Source organism: Chiloscyllium punctatum, chromosome 38 (assembly GCF_047496795.1).
Source record: "Chiloscyllium punctatum isolate Juve2018m chromosome 38, sChiPun1.3, whole genome shotgun sequence".
Classification (NCBI taxonomy): Eukaryota; Metazoa; Chordata; class Chondrichthyes; order Orectolobiformes; family Hemiscylliidae; genus Chiloscyllium; species Chiloscyllium punctatum.
Genome location: NC_092776.1, coordinates 27,203,272 through 27,217,866, shown reverse-complemented (window position 1 = coordinate 27,217,866; position 14,595 = coordinate 27,203,272). Strand labels below are relative to the sequence as shown.

Sequence of the window (14,595 nt, the reverse complement as noted above, 5' to 3'; positions counted from 1 at the left end):
TTGATTGGCCAAGAAAAGAATAAATTGGTTCTAGTTTTATGATTTCTTTTCAATTGAAATATGACATTTTCCATCTGCTGATTCAGCATTTATGGATCTTGGTAATTCAAGAGAATTCTGCACCATGGTTGAATAAAGCTTGTGAGAAATTCGATTTGTGTCCAAGGCAGACAAAAGCCGGCAGAGTGGTGGTTTCATAGTCTGTTGAGAACGAAGCCAAATTCAGCGAGGCAACGTCAAAATGCAACCAGCAAGCTGGCATCACTAAGTGGGATCCAGCTTCAGTTTGCGTGTCGATGATGGTGAGATACTGGTGATTCCTGGACTATCCTAGGAGGTCTAGGAGAGGAAAGTGATCCCATGAGAGGACTCCAAAGTTCTGACACTGGCCCAGAGATGTTATTTTTAGTTTCAGGCCAAAAATACCACTCTGGTTTCTCCTGGATGGACAAAAATAAAACTGATAAAGTCCTGTCCTTCCTTTCATGGTCTTTTCAAATATCTTTCTAATTCCTGGTGCAGCTAGGCACAACTCCATTCTGTTATCCCTGAATTTTACATTTGGTTTTCTAAAACTCCACAGTACTCCACTTTCCACCCCTGCATGAATGTTATAATTACTGTTGTCTGTCCTTATGGTCAGATTGAATAAGACTTGTGGGTAATCTGTTTCAGTATAAATTTTATGGTAGTTTTACACAATAAGACTCGCATTCAATGGATACAGGATTGAAATTAAGCAAACCCCTATTTCATATGATAACGATTACAGCTGTCAAAAAATAAGAAAATTTAATTAAACCTATATGAGTTTGACTTGAACATAAGACCATTGAACAATAATACCCACTGGATTACATGATTCCTCCAAGAGCAATGTTTAATAAAAGCTATTTAATTAAATTCTGACTTCTACAGCAAACTGCATAATTGTGACCCAATGCTCAGCACAGCTACAATGTAAGGCTGCTTGGAAGAAGGTGAGCAGCTGCTAAAAAGGAACCATCATGGTGCACCAAGTTGCTTTTAATGTCCTGGGACCTTTAAAGATATGAACAAAATCAAAAAAATCCATTATATATCAATGTAAATCCACACAACCACTTATATAATATGACCACGTGAAGCCACCTTTTTGTCTATTATTGCATGTTGAGTTTGAAATATTAAAATTTAAGGTCTCTAGATTTAGATCTGCTTACACAATTTTATAACCAGGGTGGGCATTAAATTTAGGATAACATCCAAAATCCTTGGACGGACTTAACAGTTTTGGAACATTTCCACTTCCTCCCTTTCTATTAAGATCAAGAGGGAAAGAATAAAGCAGATCGTACATCTGTTTAATTTATCTTTTATACCCAGGAGACCATTCATTACTCAACCTAAATTGTTGTAAATGACTGTTCCCACTGAACTGCTGCACTGTTTGTGCTCAGCCAATGCTGCTGATTCTCAGAAGTCTGTGCCAACATCTCATCCTTTGACCCACTTTAGATGGGAGCACAATTATATACTGTACACTCAAATGGATTTGACTCTGCAAGGCGTTAAATCTGAAGGCTCATCTAAAACAAAGGAGTGGCAGAAGCAAAGTATTGCAAACATCAAAAGAAGGTACCAATCTATTCATGTTAGTAGATGAAGCCACCCTGAATGAAGAGTACAGTGGTCAGAATAGAGTCTTCTAGCTCTCCTATACAAATAGCACTGAAAAGAAAAGCAAGATGAAATGATCATCCTGCATGTGGGAGGCTTGCTCTGTGAGGCAGTTTTACGCGTAAGAGTTACAATTTTAAGTGGCAGTTAAGCTTTTGACAATTTGAGTACAGGAGCAAAGGTGCCTTGCTCCAATTGTATGCAGCCTTTAGTGAGGCTACCCCCTGGAATGTGGAAACAAAAAATGCTGGAAATCACAGCGGGTCAGGAAGCATCTGTGGAGAGAGAGCAAGCTAACATGTCAAGTCTAGATAACGCTTCATCAGACCTGGCGAAATGTTTATATTTCTGGTTTCCTTACCTAAGGACAAATGGAGTGCCAGAGAGGAAGTTCAGTGAAGGTTCACGTACTGATTCTGAGGATGTTGGATTGTCATTTGAGGAAACTGGTCCTATCTTCTCGTGATGTTAGAAGAATGAGAGGCGATCTTATTGGAATATGTAAGGTTCTCGCAGGATTCAACAGGATAGACACAAAAACAATGTTTACCCAAGTTGGGTGTTCTAGAACTTCTGGAATTTCTTCACTCAGAGAGTGGCAAGTCTTTGAAATTCTATACCCCAAAAGGAATGGAAGCTCCATCATTGAGTAAGATCAAGACAGAGATTTCTGGATATTAAAATGATCAAAGAATGTGGGGATGGTGCTGAAAATGATTTTAAGGTAGAAGATCAACATCGCCTACTGGAATGACACAGAAAACTTGAAGAACTAACTTCTGCTCCTTGCTCCAGTATAAGCTTACTTGTTAAGCTTAGAAAGAAATGTTGGACTTTTGCGGTAGAGTGGTACTGTCTCTACTTGCGTCCCATGTTCAAGTCCCACCACCTCCAGAGATGTATCATAACATATCTGAACGGGTTCATTCAAAAATATCTAAAAGTGATGTTTTCTGAAGCCCTTATATTCCAGCTGAGTCAGGATGTAGCGAGGTGACCTGCATACCTTGCTTATTGACAATGCTGGCGAACTGTGCCAGATCTAATGCAGCAATCTGTGCCACATTCTCTGGATGATAGAGATATGTTGCAGTGTTTCTGCTGACTGGATTGCCAGTGAATACCACTGCCCTTTGTTCCATTCCATTTGAGAGGCATCCAGAATACTGACCTTCTTTCAGCCATTTAATCTAATCTCGCATAAAAATATTCTGTCATTTAGCATCCACAGCCCTCAGGAGATTCAGTTGTGAATTTCTTTCCTGGCCACGTCACTAGAAGCTACATGGACAATGCTATTGGGACAGAAGGCTGCAATGAATATATCATTTCAAGAATTCATGTGATCGACTTAATACAAATTTTGTAGGTGTTGTGCTCACTGCTACAAAAGTCATCCTACTTTAGAACTATGATTCTGCTTCAGTCTGAGAGAGAGCTTTGAAACTACATTCTGATACTTATCATTGTAAGTGGTTTATAGTGTTATTGCCAGAATCATACTTACTGTCATTGTTTAGAATGTGATTATTCTCACCCATGATAGTCTTTAAAATCCATTGCTAACTCAATTTTTTCATATCAGTGTATCGACTGGGTTTTGCAAATAAGAGTAATGAGGGTAAGGCCACTGCTATTAGGGGTAAATTGGAGAGCAGTATCTAGTGACTGCATTGACACAGTTAATAATGGAAATAAAGAATCCGTTGTCTGGGATTAGCCTATTTCCCATCATATTGATACTTAACCAAGAGACTTAATATTCAAATGCAGAGTGACCAGACCTGAGATGGTGATTCTGATGTTACACATTCCCACCAAACTTACTGAAAACGTTGGGTGTTGCCTATTCCACTGTAAGTGAATTTGTATTGGCATGATATGTATCAATTGCAGCCAAGCAGCCTGTATGGCACTGAAAATTAATGTTTCTAATTAAAAAGCCACTCTCCTTCAAGTTTTGATTATTGTTAGAGTTATTTTAAAATGTATTATTTTACGCTTTTTTCTGTCTCATTTTATTTTCTGTTGTTTCACACTCTTCTGTATTTGGTGTTGAATTAGGTATTTTAATTGACACTTCCTAGTTCAGTATCTTTATACTAGAAATCATCAAGCTGCAGTTTTTGAGCATAGGGTCACACAATTTGGGACCAACTCTCTCTCTCATTCAACCTCAGGTGGCAACACATGAACTTGGTTGCCTGAATGATTATTCTATTGGTCCAAGTGGCTACTAGAATGTTCTTCTGTCTTAAATGCTCCTTACCACCGCAGTCACACTCTGGAACCAGGCTGTATTGCAGGGAACCTGTATGGTCCATCTGGCCCACTCTTCTCGAAGGCTGACTGTTCCTCTTCAATGGGTGTTACACTGAAGCACGTTGCTGCAATTTAAAATGGATAACAATTGAATACCTGGGCAAGACAGAGATAGGGCTTCATCATGATTGAAATGATGGTGAAGGCATTGGTAGTAGAGATGGACAAGACTAGTAGTGTCATGACTTTGTAGGAGGCCAAGGGACCCTCAAAGCACACTATTTGAAGGGAATTACAATGTGAGAGGTAAAATCCCAGATTCTGGATCTGAGAACATGGCAGCAGTGCTATATAAAGTCAAATGACTCCAAAGATGTGGTCAAGGTCATTTGTAGATGACTTTTTTTTTAACTCATCACAACATCTCTACCAGTCAACATGCCAATTTCTCACATGGCCCCATGCACCACGCTGCCATCATTACAGCACTGCCTGACACTCTGGGCACACACCTTTACATCCAGACACTCCATTTCACTCAATACCAATGATACTTCCAGCTATGGCAAGCCCATCATTCGACTACTGTGCTGTGTGACTATAGGCGTTTTTCCCTCCCTGTCAAAACAAGGTAGCATGTAATACAAGGTAACAGAGCAGAATTGGCAAGAGCCAAGGTCCTCTGCACTTCCTAATCTGCCTTAGAGGACTGCTCCCAGCATCAGGGAACTAGCTGTGATAGTACTCCTGACATCCACATGGCTGAGAACATTGAGGTTGACAGTACATTTCTGCCTTGCGCCCCTTCCAAACACTCAGCACATCTTAATCCCACTGTCTAACATGATCAGCAAGCTTCTGATGGTGTGACCACGGATCCCATATCTCATCTCTCCAACCCTCAAAACTGATTCCGGCTTTCAGATGCCAAGCAAATGTCCTCTGCCCAGCCATAGCAGAGGCTACCCAAAGAGAGAAAGAGACAGAGTGAGTGAGTGTGTGTGTGTGAGAGAGAGAGAGAGAGAGAGAGAGAGAGACAGCAGGAATAACAGCAAAATAGATTACTATTTGAATGGTAAAAGGTTGCAGCATGCTGATTTGCAGAGGGACCTGGGTGTCCTTGTGTATGAATCACAAAAGATTGGTCTGCAGATACAACAACTAATTAGGAAGGCAAATGGAATTTTAATTGTCATTGCTAAAGGGGTTGAGTTTAAAAGCAGAGAGGTAATGTTCAAGCTGTACAAGGTGATGGTGAGGCCACATCTGGAGTATTGTGTGCAGTTTTGGTCTCCTTACTTGAGCAAGGATGTACTGGCACTGGAGGGGGTGCAAAGGAGGTTTACTAGGTTGGTTCCAGAGTTGAGGGGATTGGTTTATGAGGACAGGCTGAGTAGATTGGGATTATATTCATTGGAATTCAGAAGAATGAGGGGGAATCTTATAGAAACATATAGAATTATGAAGGGAATGGATAAAATAGAAGTCGAGAGGATGTTTCCACTGGTGAGTGAAACTAGGACAAGAGGGCATGACCTCAAGATTAGAGGAAGCAGGTTTAGAACTGAAATGAGAAGGAACCTTTTCACCCAGAGGGTTGTTAATCTGTGGAATTCCTTGCCCAGGGCAGTAGTTGATGCTACTTCAGTTATCACTTTTAAAGCTAAGGTAGGTACTTTTTTGAAAAATAAAGGAATTAAGGGATATGGTGAAAACTGAGCTGAGTCCATGAAAAGATTAGCCAGGATCTTATTGAGTGGCGGAGCAGGTTTGGATTAAGCCGGACGGCCTAATCCTGCTCCTAACTCATATGACAGACTCACAGAAAGGCAGGTCCCATCATTTGGATCATAGTCAACCATCTGCTCAGACAGTTGCATTGTTCCTACGTTGGAGGCGAGTATAGGGTTCAGATCAGCATGTAATGAGTCTCTGAGCTCATATGAATCGAGACCAGCTCAAGGGTAAAAACAGTTCATTTTCCAATTCTTGCAAGGGTGATGTAATGAATGATATTTTCTGCAATGGATTCTGATGAGGACTTCACATTAAGTGAACACTGCTGGGAATGCTTGAAGTTTTTGCTCAAATAACAGCCAGTCACTGCCCAGAAGCATGGAGGTGTTCAACTCCATGTTGGCAGAGAGAGTAATGTGTAACTAGTTTTCTAAACAAATTATGTTGTGTACTTCTCTTGTGATAAATCTAGAGACAGTGGAAATGCAGCCACCTCAGCTGTTGTAGCTTCCCATGGGCAGGTCTCCTATTCCTCTGTCCTGTCCTTGAGAATCTTGCAGTGTCCCTGTTGGATCTGTTGAAAGAATGACAAACGTGTTCACATGCACAACCCGTGAGGTCCAGGTTTGGACTCCAGGTTATGCACTCCAAAGGAACTGAAGTGGGCCACCATAGTGCCTCTTGAGGCAGCTCCAACTGACCAGCCTTTCAGCCCTTGCTGTGTTTGAGGAAGAATTTGTGAATCAGATAGCAAAGAGATCTCCTGTAGAGAGAGAGAGAGTGGCTCTTAAAATGGATTTGTGAATATGGCATGTTCCAATTGAAAAGCCCATTGAAAATATGTGGGCAAGTACAAGAATGAGCTCATTTGCTGCTAAGATTGGATTGTGGGTGCTTCCTTCATTTTATCCCCAGGTTCACCATCTCACCACTGTGATCAGACTTAAGATGATCAAAATTTGAAATACGTTGTTCAACAAACTTTGACAAAACTGGGCTGTTAAAGATGGATGTTTCAGCATAGTGCCAACTTTGTCTTCAATTACCAATAGAATTTTTTTTTTCTGTAAACACTATGATAATGTGTAACTTGTATACAATACTATACAAACCAAGTCTGACCCAAAGGGTTTTGAACTCATTCCAAATTGAAATTCTGTTCCTTTGGCGGTTGAGCTCCCAGTTTTGTAGAATCACAAATAACTGAGAAGGAATGTGTACACAGGCAATGCATGGCACTGAACATAATTTCAAAGCAGCAGTGCATCCATTACTTATGTCATACAAGAGTAGGAGATCTGTCTGGTGCTGTTCCTAAACTGCCTGTGGTTATTTTAATTTTAGTGATTGAAATATTACTTCTGTCCCACTAACTGTATTCATTCATTTTAAATCTTGTCAGCTTATCTACCAGGAGCTATGATTACACTTTGTTTCATATTTTGAATACACAAACTATGGCACAGATGATATTTTGGGGTGACAGTATTTAGCACTGCTGCTTCATAGGAGTCTGATATGCCTCGGGTGACTGTCTGTGTGGAGTTTACACATTCTCCCTGTGTCTGCGTGGGTTTCCTCCCGGTGCTCCAGTTTCCTCCCACTGTCCAAAGATGTGCAGGTTATGTGCATTGGCCAAGCTAAATTGCCCATCGTGTTCAGGGATACTCTTTGGAGGGTCGGTACAGACTCGATGGGCTAAATGTCCTCTTCCTGCACTGTAGGGATTCTATGATTTCACCATTTGTCCCTTTGAACCTGAAACAACTTTGCCCGGAAAGTATTGGCCAACCAAAAGGGATCTTGAAGTGCTGAACTGTCCATTTTTAAATCACATTCCTTGATGTTGAAACAATCTCTCTACTTAGTTGGCAGAAGTAACTTAACTACAAAATTAACTACAATCCAACAATTTACCTTTTATATCATGTCTTTGTAATGGTAGAAGGCAGGCCACAATTTTTTTGTTTTTCAAGGACACCCCTTATGTGCTAAATTTTGATTTTTGGGGCTTTTCTTCTGTTTTGGGGTTATGCTATCAATCTCACTGATTCCTTTATTCGGTAATATAGTTGCATAGTTACATTACCTTCTGTATTTCAACCGTTAGGGAGGATATTTGAATTTTGAACAGAAGCAAAATTAGAAGAATTTATATCCTCAGTAATTATCAACTCCATTAATTTTAAACCCACAATACACAAGGAGCAGATTAATATCTGGGTGCAACTATATTGAAGTTGACACAACACAACAGCCAATAGTTAGCAAAAGTTTTTTTCAAAAACCTCTGACACATGACAAACCAAAAGTTATCTGCCAAAACCTATCTTCCAGGGACTGCTGAGGACAGAGCTAATGAGTTTCTGTCACACATTCACAAAGCTGGAATATTTTAAATGAGCAGTTAGAGTCCTTTTTAACTAGATCTTGGATCTTAATCTCAGACTTAAATTTAACAGTTGACAATGTGGCTGCTGTTTTAATGAACCTAACGACCTTTCCTCATATAGGAGCTCCTGAATGTGTGCAGCCTTAAGCTAGTGACACCGCATTCATTTGGAAATTAGATATTACCTCAGTGAATATTGAAGGGTGTGCGGATGCTTCTTGCTTCTGAACCTTACACATCACTCACTTAGCCAGCTGCTCCTCCAACCACAGGAATCAGTAGCTTCCATTCTGTTTACACCGGGTGACTTTTCTTAAGATGGCCCAAGACTGAGTTTTCCTGGGTGATTTGGGGATTTACAGTTGTGGATTCGTCCACTGTCTCCATGTAACAAGCATATGGCCTTCGAGGGATTTATAAACTTTAATGCAAATTTTAATTTCAGCGTTACTTGTCATGGGAAGCCAGTTGGGCTTTTACACAGAAACATAATTAGAAGAATTTATCAATATATCCCATTAAGCACAAAACACAAGGGTAATGTGTGAATAATATTGGTGCAAATCAGCATCTGCCCAAAGCTCATTGCAGAGACTGGTTGTCAGCTCATCATAGTTCAGCAGTGAGATCATTGAGCATCATCATGGTAATGTACTCTGAAATTTAACTGTGTAATAGTGGATTGAGGGAGTACTTAATTAAGACCGGCTGATATATGTAAGGCCAAGGTGACAGTGGATAGTCAGTTTTTGTCAACCTCAGCTAGAATTCATTGTGGCTAATCATAAGAATTATGGATCTGACTTGGGAGGCCAGCACATGTAGCCACTGATATATAATGATTGCTAAGGAGTAAAAAATCCATGCTTATGAGAATCACAGGAACATAGAAATGAACCTGGCATGCAAAGGAATTCTTCCAGATGGAAACTGAAGTTCCTGCACAAATATCCACTCTGTTAGAAACTGGCTGATCCAATCATTCCTGACTGCCAGCCTAATGAAATAGAAAATACAACAAGTTCACATTTAGTTACAGCAAACAGCTTGTTCAACTCGTAACTCCTACATACTTACTCTTGATTCCCAACAACTATGTACATCGAACCACAAAGCCGACCTCAGTTTTGCACAACTGATAGTGTACAGAGTCAAGGGGGCCCACATGAGACACAATGAGTTTCTCCAGAACCTGAGCTTTTTTGACAGCCGTACATTCTCTCATTCTGCCAGAATGAGGATAATGCTGTTGGAAAGACTGCCAGAATTTGGACTGTGACCTTCCGGAGGAGGGAATTTTTAAGATGGTTGTATTGCACCGGATTCAGAATGAGGTCCTCCAATCTCTGTTTGTTGCCATGCAGGTTGAAATTGCTGCTATCCTGGCTCTAGATGCAAGAGGATCTTGTGGGCTCTGACAGCAATCCACCAATCCATTCTATCCACAGACTGATGGAATTGTTGAGGTCCAGGGAAGGGACGTCTACAGCATGGAACAACCATTCCCTCTGAGGATATCAGTATTTGTGCTTTCTGACACTGTCAATGCCCTAGCTGTTACCGATCCACCAGCTAGTCTAGACTGCAGCTGTTTGTGCCAAGGAAGAGCAGACCAAAGCTGGGCCAACCACTGCCCATTGGGGCTCATCCTGCCTGGCTAGCTGCAGCTTCTCTCACTGAAAGTCAGCAGCCTCTGACCGCCCTGCTGCTGGGTGTGTGAGAAAGGACAAGGACAGGCAAACACACCTCCTAAGCTAAACACTGAAGGAAGTGCACAAAGAGAATTAATTGGCTATTGAATAGCTAATTAGATGAAGTGGAAAGAACATTTACTGTTTGGTTTTGTTTTCGGATTGAGGCTAAGAGGATTCTGTGTCTGTGCTTATGTTTGAGCCTGGGTGTCTTTTTGAGAGGGTGCATCCAGTGCATTCGATGCTCTGGATGCCTTTAGAGACAGGTAGGCACTGCAGGGTATACAGCATGTTATTCTCTTCCTCCAACTCCATTTTGATTTCATTCCTCTCTCGCTTCCTCACTCTGCATGCTCCCCCCCCCCCCCCCGCCCCCCCGCCCCCCCCCATGGTTTGCATTGCCCATAATGGGCTCTGTTTGTAAATATTCAATTGCCTACCCGAGTGGTTTACTAGTGATGGTTACTAGTTTGAAAAACTAAGTTAATGTGATTTTGGTGGTGGGAAGGTCACTCGGTTGTGCATAATAGCACTTCAAATTATTTAAACAAAAGTCACGGTGAATTGATGTTGGGAAAGTTGTTCAGTTGTGTGTGATAGCACTTCCAGATTTAAAAAAGAAAGAGGATGTTGTGATGGCCAGTATCAGAGGGATGGTAAAATGGGTGATTCTTGTACAATGAGGACATTATTTTGTGCTCACAGGAACCATAATTGAAAAAGGTGACCATGGACAGCCTGGTCAGTGAAATAGTCTCCTTCCTCTGCTCCCTCATCCCCAACCAGTTTTCCTCCTTCCACCTCTGCTGCTCACACAGTGTCTTTGGTGTTAAGGACTGGGTCCTCACAAAGTCCAAGTTGTGGAAAATACACCATGACTCAGCTACCTGTTCTGGTGAGCTCTATCACAGGTGCATCTGCTCTCTGCTGCTTGGCTGTCAGCCAGTCTGACTGTCATCAAGTTCCAGTTGGCCAATTGTGGTTGGATTGCAAAGCAGAGCCATAAGCCAACTGTTAAACAGATAGTCCTTATCATGCAGCAGCCACCTTCCCCTTTAAAGTGTTCTCAAATACTGAGGAAATCATAAACTGGCACAGAATGAAAGCACTGCTGTTCAGATGTTGGGCACTGACCATGCAGAGTTTGGTTCCACACCTATTGCACCTATTGAGTGGTAGCCTTTGCAGCTGTGGTCCATGTCTGTATTAAAATATGGCCACCACAAAGTTGCATGTGAGCACTGAGTGGGAGCCTGCACCACAGAGAAGCTTGCTATCCTGGCAAAACTATGTTCATGCTACACCTGTTTCTCTGTGGTCAGAGAGAGCAATAACATCCTCCTCCAGCAGTAAAATATTTGATACCTCTCTGTCTTATGCAGCAAGAAATGTTCAAGACATCACTTGCTCCAGCCTGGGATGAAAAGAAATTCCTTGCCACAGTCACCTTCACAGCCACTGACAGTGCCATCTTTACCCTATTCTGATCTAGTAAGTCATGGCAGAGCTCACAGAGTACCGCATTCATAAAATCCAGATAATGCCTCCATCTAGGCCAGGACAAGTGTGTGTCATGCTGCAATTGACCTTGAATGAATAAGGCCTCCAGCTAAGAACCTCTGTCTACTTTCTCTCATCCCTGTGTAGGTAGCTTCTTTTGTGTTGTCTCTGCCCTATCTCCCTTGCTGTTCTCATTGACCTGTGATGATAACACCCGTGACTGGGAGCGAGTGCTAGAGCAGAACCTTTTGAAGTCAGAGCTAAGAGCTTTGCTATATTTAATGCTGTTTGCTGTCAGATCTTACCACTTTTAAACAACTTTGAAAACCAAAAAGCACTTCTACAAACTCAGAGTCCAAAGCAAACCACATCACTTTAAACAGAACTGCAGGAATGTTTCTTTCTGCTGCTGAATGCCTGTTCAGTTATGCAAGGATAAGGGAGAGCATTAGCTGGAGTAGTGAAGTAGTGAGCGCTGGTGTGAAAACTGGGGCCTGAGAGGTGTGGGCTACAGTAAAATGGTCAATCGGGGCAAGTGGTCATCTTGACATTGTGACTGCCTTGACATAACTCCCCCCTCCACCCCCCAACCTTTGCTCAGGTGATTTGTTGAGATTCTTGCCAGGATCACCAAATTCCCAGTTGTCGCTCTTTCTTGTTTGTTCAATGGCTTTTCAGTCTAACTCCTCACGGCTTGTGATCTTATCAAACTCACCACACAAACAACAGGAAAATGGAAACAACATGAAAACCAGAATGGGGCTTGGCAGTTTCAACTCGTCATTTGCTCAAAAAGGCTCCATGCTGATCACCAGGCGCCATTATCTCAGGGCACACTCTACAGGTACTGGCCACGTGCATCCCATGTTCACAGTCATCAGCATCTGATATATTGCTGGCCTCAGTGAACCCTCATGGCGCTGTCCTTACAGGATATTTCTGCCCCTTCGATGTTGCACCTCAGACTACGCCAGTAATTATTTTTGTAAAATGGCAGTGAGGAGTCTCTGTACTCAGGTCCACACACCGAGCTCATGGACCAGACCAGCTTGCATCTCTGGGCTCCTTGCTTGCTGTCACAGCATTTGCTCACTCTGAGCCTACCCGAGTGCTCACAGTCATGGCATTTGGCATTGACACAAAGCCAGGAAGTTTGCCATGTTTGTCAGTAAGTTTCAGTCCAGTCAAACAGATTTAGCCTTTGCTCCAGGATCCTGGCAGAGGTCAAGGGCAGCCTCCTAAACCAGCTGAGATCCTGTTCAGGGCAGTTAGAGTCAGGATCTTCCACTCATGCAACGTGAGGAGCTGAATGATGAGCAGTTTATTGCCCGTATTAGTTCTTTATGCCCTGTTGTGTGTTGTTATGGTCTGGAATGTGAGGTAGGTGGGTATTATGAAGATGAAAGTAGGTGGCACAGCCAGTACTGTTAGTACAGGTTTCCTGAGTGAGTGAGTAAGCAGGTGTTGCCTTTGGAGGGGGTGAGGGTGAGTGGGGAAGATGTTGCAGGCATTAGTGAGATTGGTAATCATGATTCTTCATGGGACATGGTACAGGAGCAGCGATAGTGAGTGTGAAGTATTGGAGAGAAATTGTGACACTTGCACTGAAGGAATGGAGAAGGACATTGACCTCTTGTCTGTGTAGCTAGGCATTCCTTCAAATGGCTAAGACTGCTTTAATTCAGGTAGCAACCTTGGAGCTGGCATGGTCTGCTGTTGTGGCTTTGCTGCTGGCCCTGAGGGCAAGCGAGGTCCTGCCTGAGTACCACCCTGTCCAGTGAGATCTCCAGGACCATGTCCAAAAAATGGGGTGAGGATTTTCCCTCAGTCTGCCAATAAATATTCCCTCTAATTCTTTCTTTCGGAGCAGACTTCTGCAGCCAATGCCTGGCATCGACTTCTGAAACAGAAGCCAACGTGTCAGCACACTGGCTGGCGTGCAACTTCGGAGAAACCTTGGCGGGACTGTGCGGTCAGGGAGCATCAGGTAAACGTCAGCAACTGTGCAGAGCAGATCCAGGCTGGTAGTGCCAGCCGGGTACAGAACAGCTAGTGCCAGGGATGATGCCCAATTCCAGAATCTCCTGTGAGTGGAGAGTTGACCCGGGGAATGGCAGTTGGAGAGTTGGGACAGATAATCCGTCCTGATCCTCACTGCGAGGACTCAAAGAGCGATTAAAGCAGCAAGTTTGGTGAGATATGACAAGCAAACACACACAAGTTCACGGCGTGAGTCACTCTACCAAGCTTGCTCTCTGCCAAAAACATGGCAAGGTTCTGCCCGGTGTTAAACACTTACTATAAGAAATCACAATCTGACATCTGGGCAAAGTTCTAAAGACTACACACTCACCCTCTCCAAGTGGTTTTTGTAACAGCTACACTGCACACTCTGCCCTGATGCCAAAACAGCACCTGCTGAAACAAAATTCTGGTTATTATATATTTCACGGTGTAAATAGCAGGGTGTGGAGCTAAGTATCTAAGTTGGTCGATAAAATAAAGACAAGCAATACAGATGGAAGCAAAAATGGAAGCTATCCAGTGATTAAATGAATGAACAAAAATGTGGCAAATGAATCACGTTATAGGTAAGTATCCACTCCAGATCTCAAAAGAATAATGTAGAGTACTTCTTAACTACACAAAGTGAGAAGCAGTGTTGATCCAAAGGATGCTTTGTGAGTTCATGCACATAATCCGTTGCTCTCTAGGCACTTGCCTTAGCTTATGGAGTGTCTCTTAAAACTACCACCAACATTAAAGCTTGTTCTAATTCTTCTGTCCTATAAGCAGTCTGTACCAGGACATCCCGAGAAAGCTGCAGGATGTGTCTCTTTGACTGTAGGTTATCTCCCTCCCACATCTGGCTCTGGTAACTCTCAAAGCAAAACTGTTTCTCATCCCTGCTGATGACACAACTACGCTCAGTCCATAAGATTAAATTTATAAGGAAGCTGATTCCAAATTGCTTCCTCTTTCACATGACAAGTTAAAACAAAATAGCTTTGAATCTGAGTAAAAATGGTCATTATCTATGATCAACTTCCTCTCTTTCATCTTGGAAGTAAATGGACAGTTTATTGCACAACCTGATATCTACAGCAATTTTTTGGGACCTTGGGAGACTTAGTCTATTCATTGGAAATGGAGACAGCTACCAATATCTCCAATTGTAGCTGTCTCACTTTTCAGAAAAACAAATTAAATCTTCCTCTGATGTCTAACAATCAAACCACTTGAGGCTTACAGTCAGACAGACTTTAGAACAGGGTGCACGACCATCTCATATTCAGCAAATATAAAGCTACAATCCCAAAATGTAATAATCTTTTAACCTACATGGTGGCACAG

The 14,595-nt window shown here is 42.3% G+C and overlaps 1 protein-coding gene across 2 annotated transcripts in view; it reads left to right on the top strand.

Annotated features, from left to right (window-relative positions):
- plpp4 (phospholipid phosphatase 4) overlaps positions 1–14,595 on the top strand; it is a 256,401-nt gene that overhangs the window by 76,826 nt on the left and 164,980 nt on the right. The window lies entirely within an intron of this gene.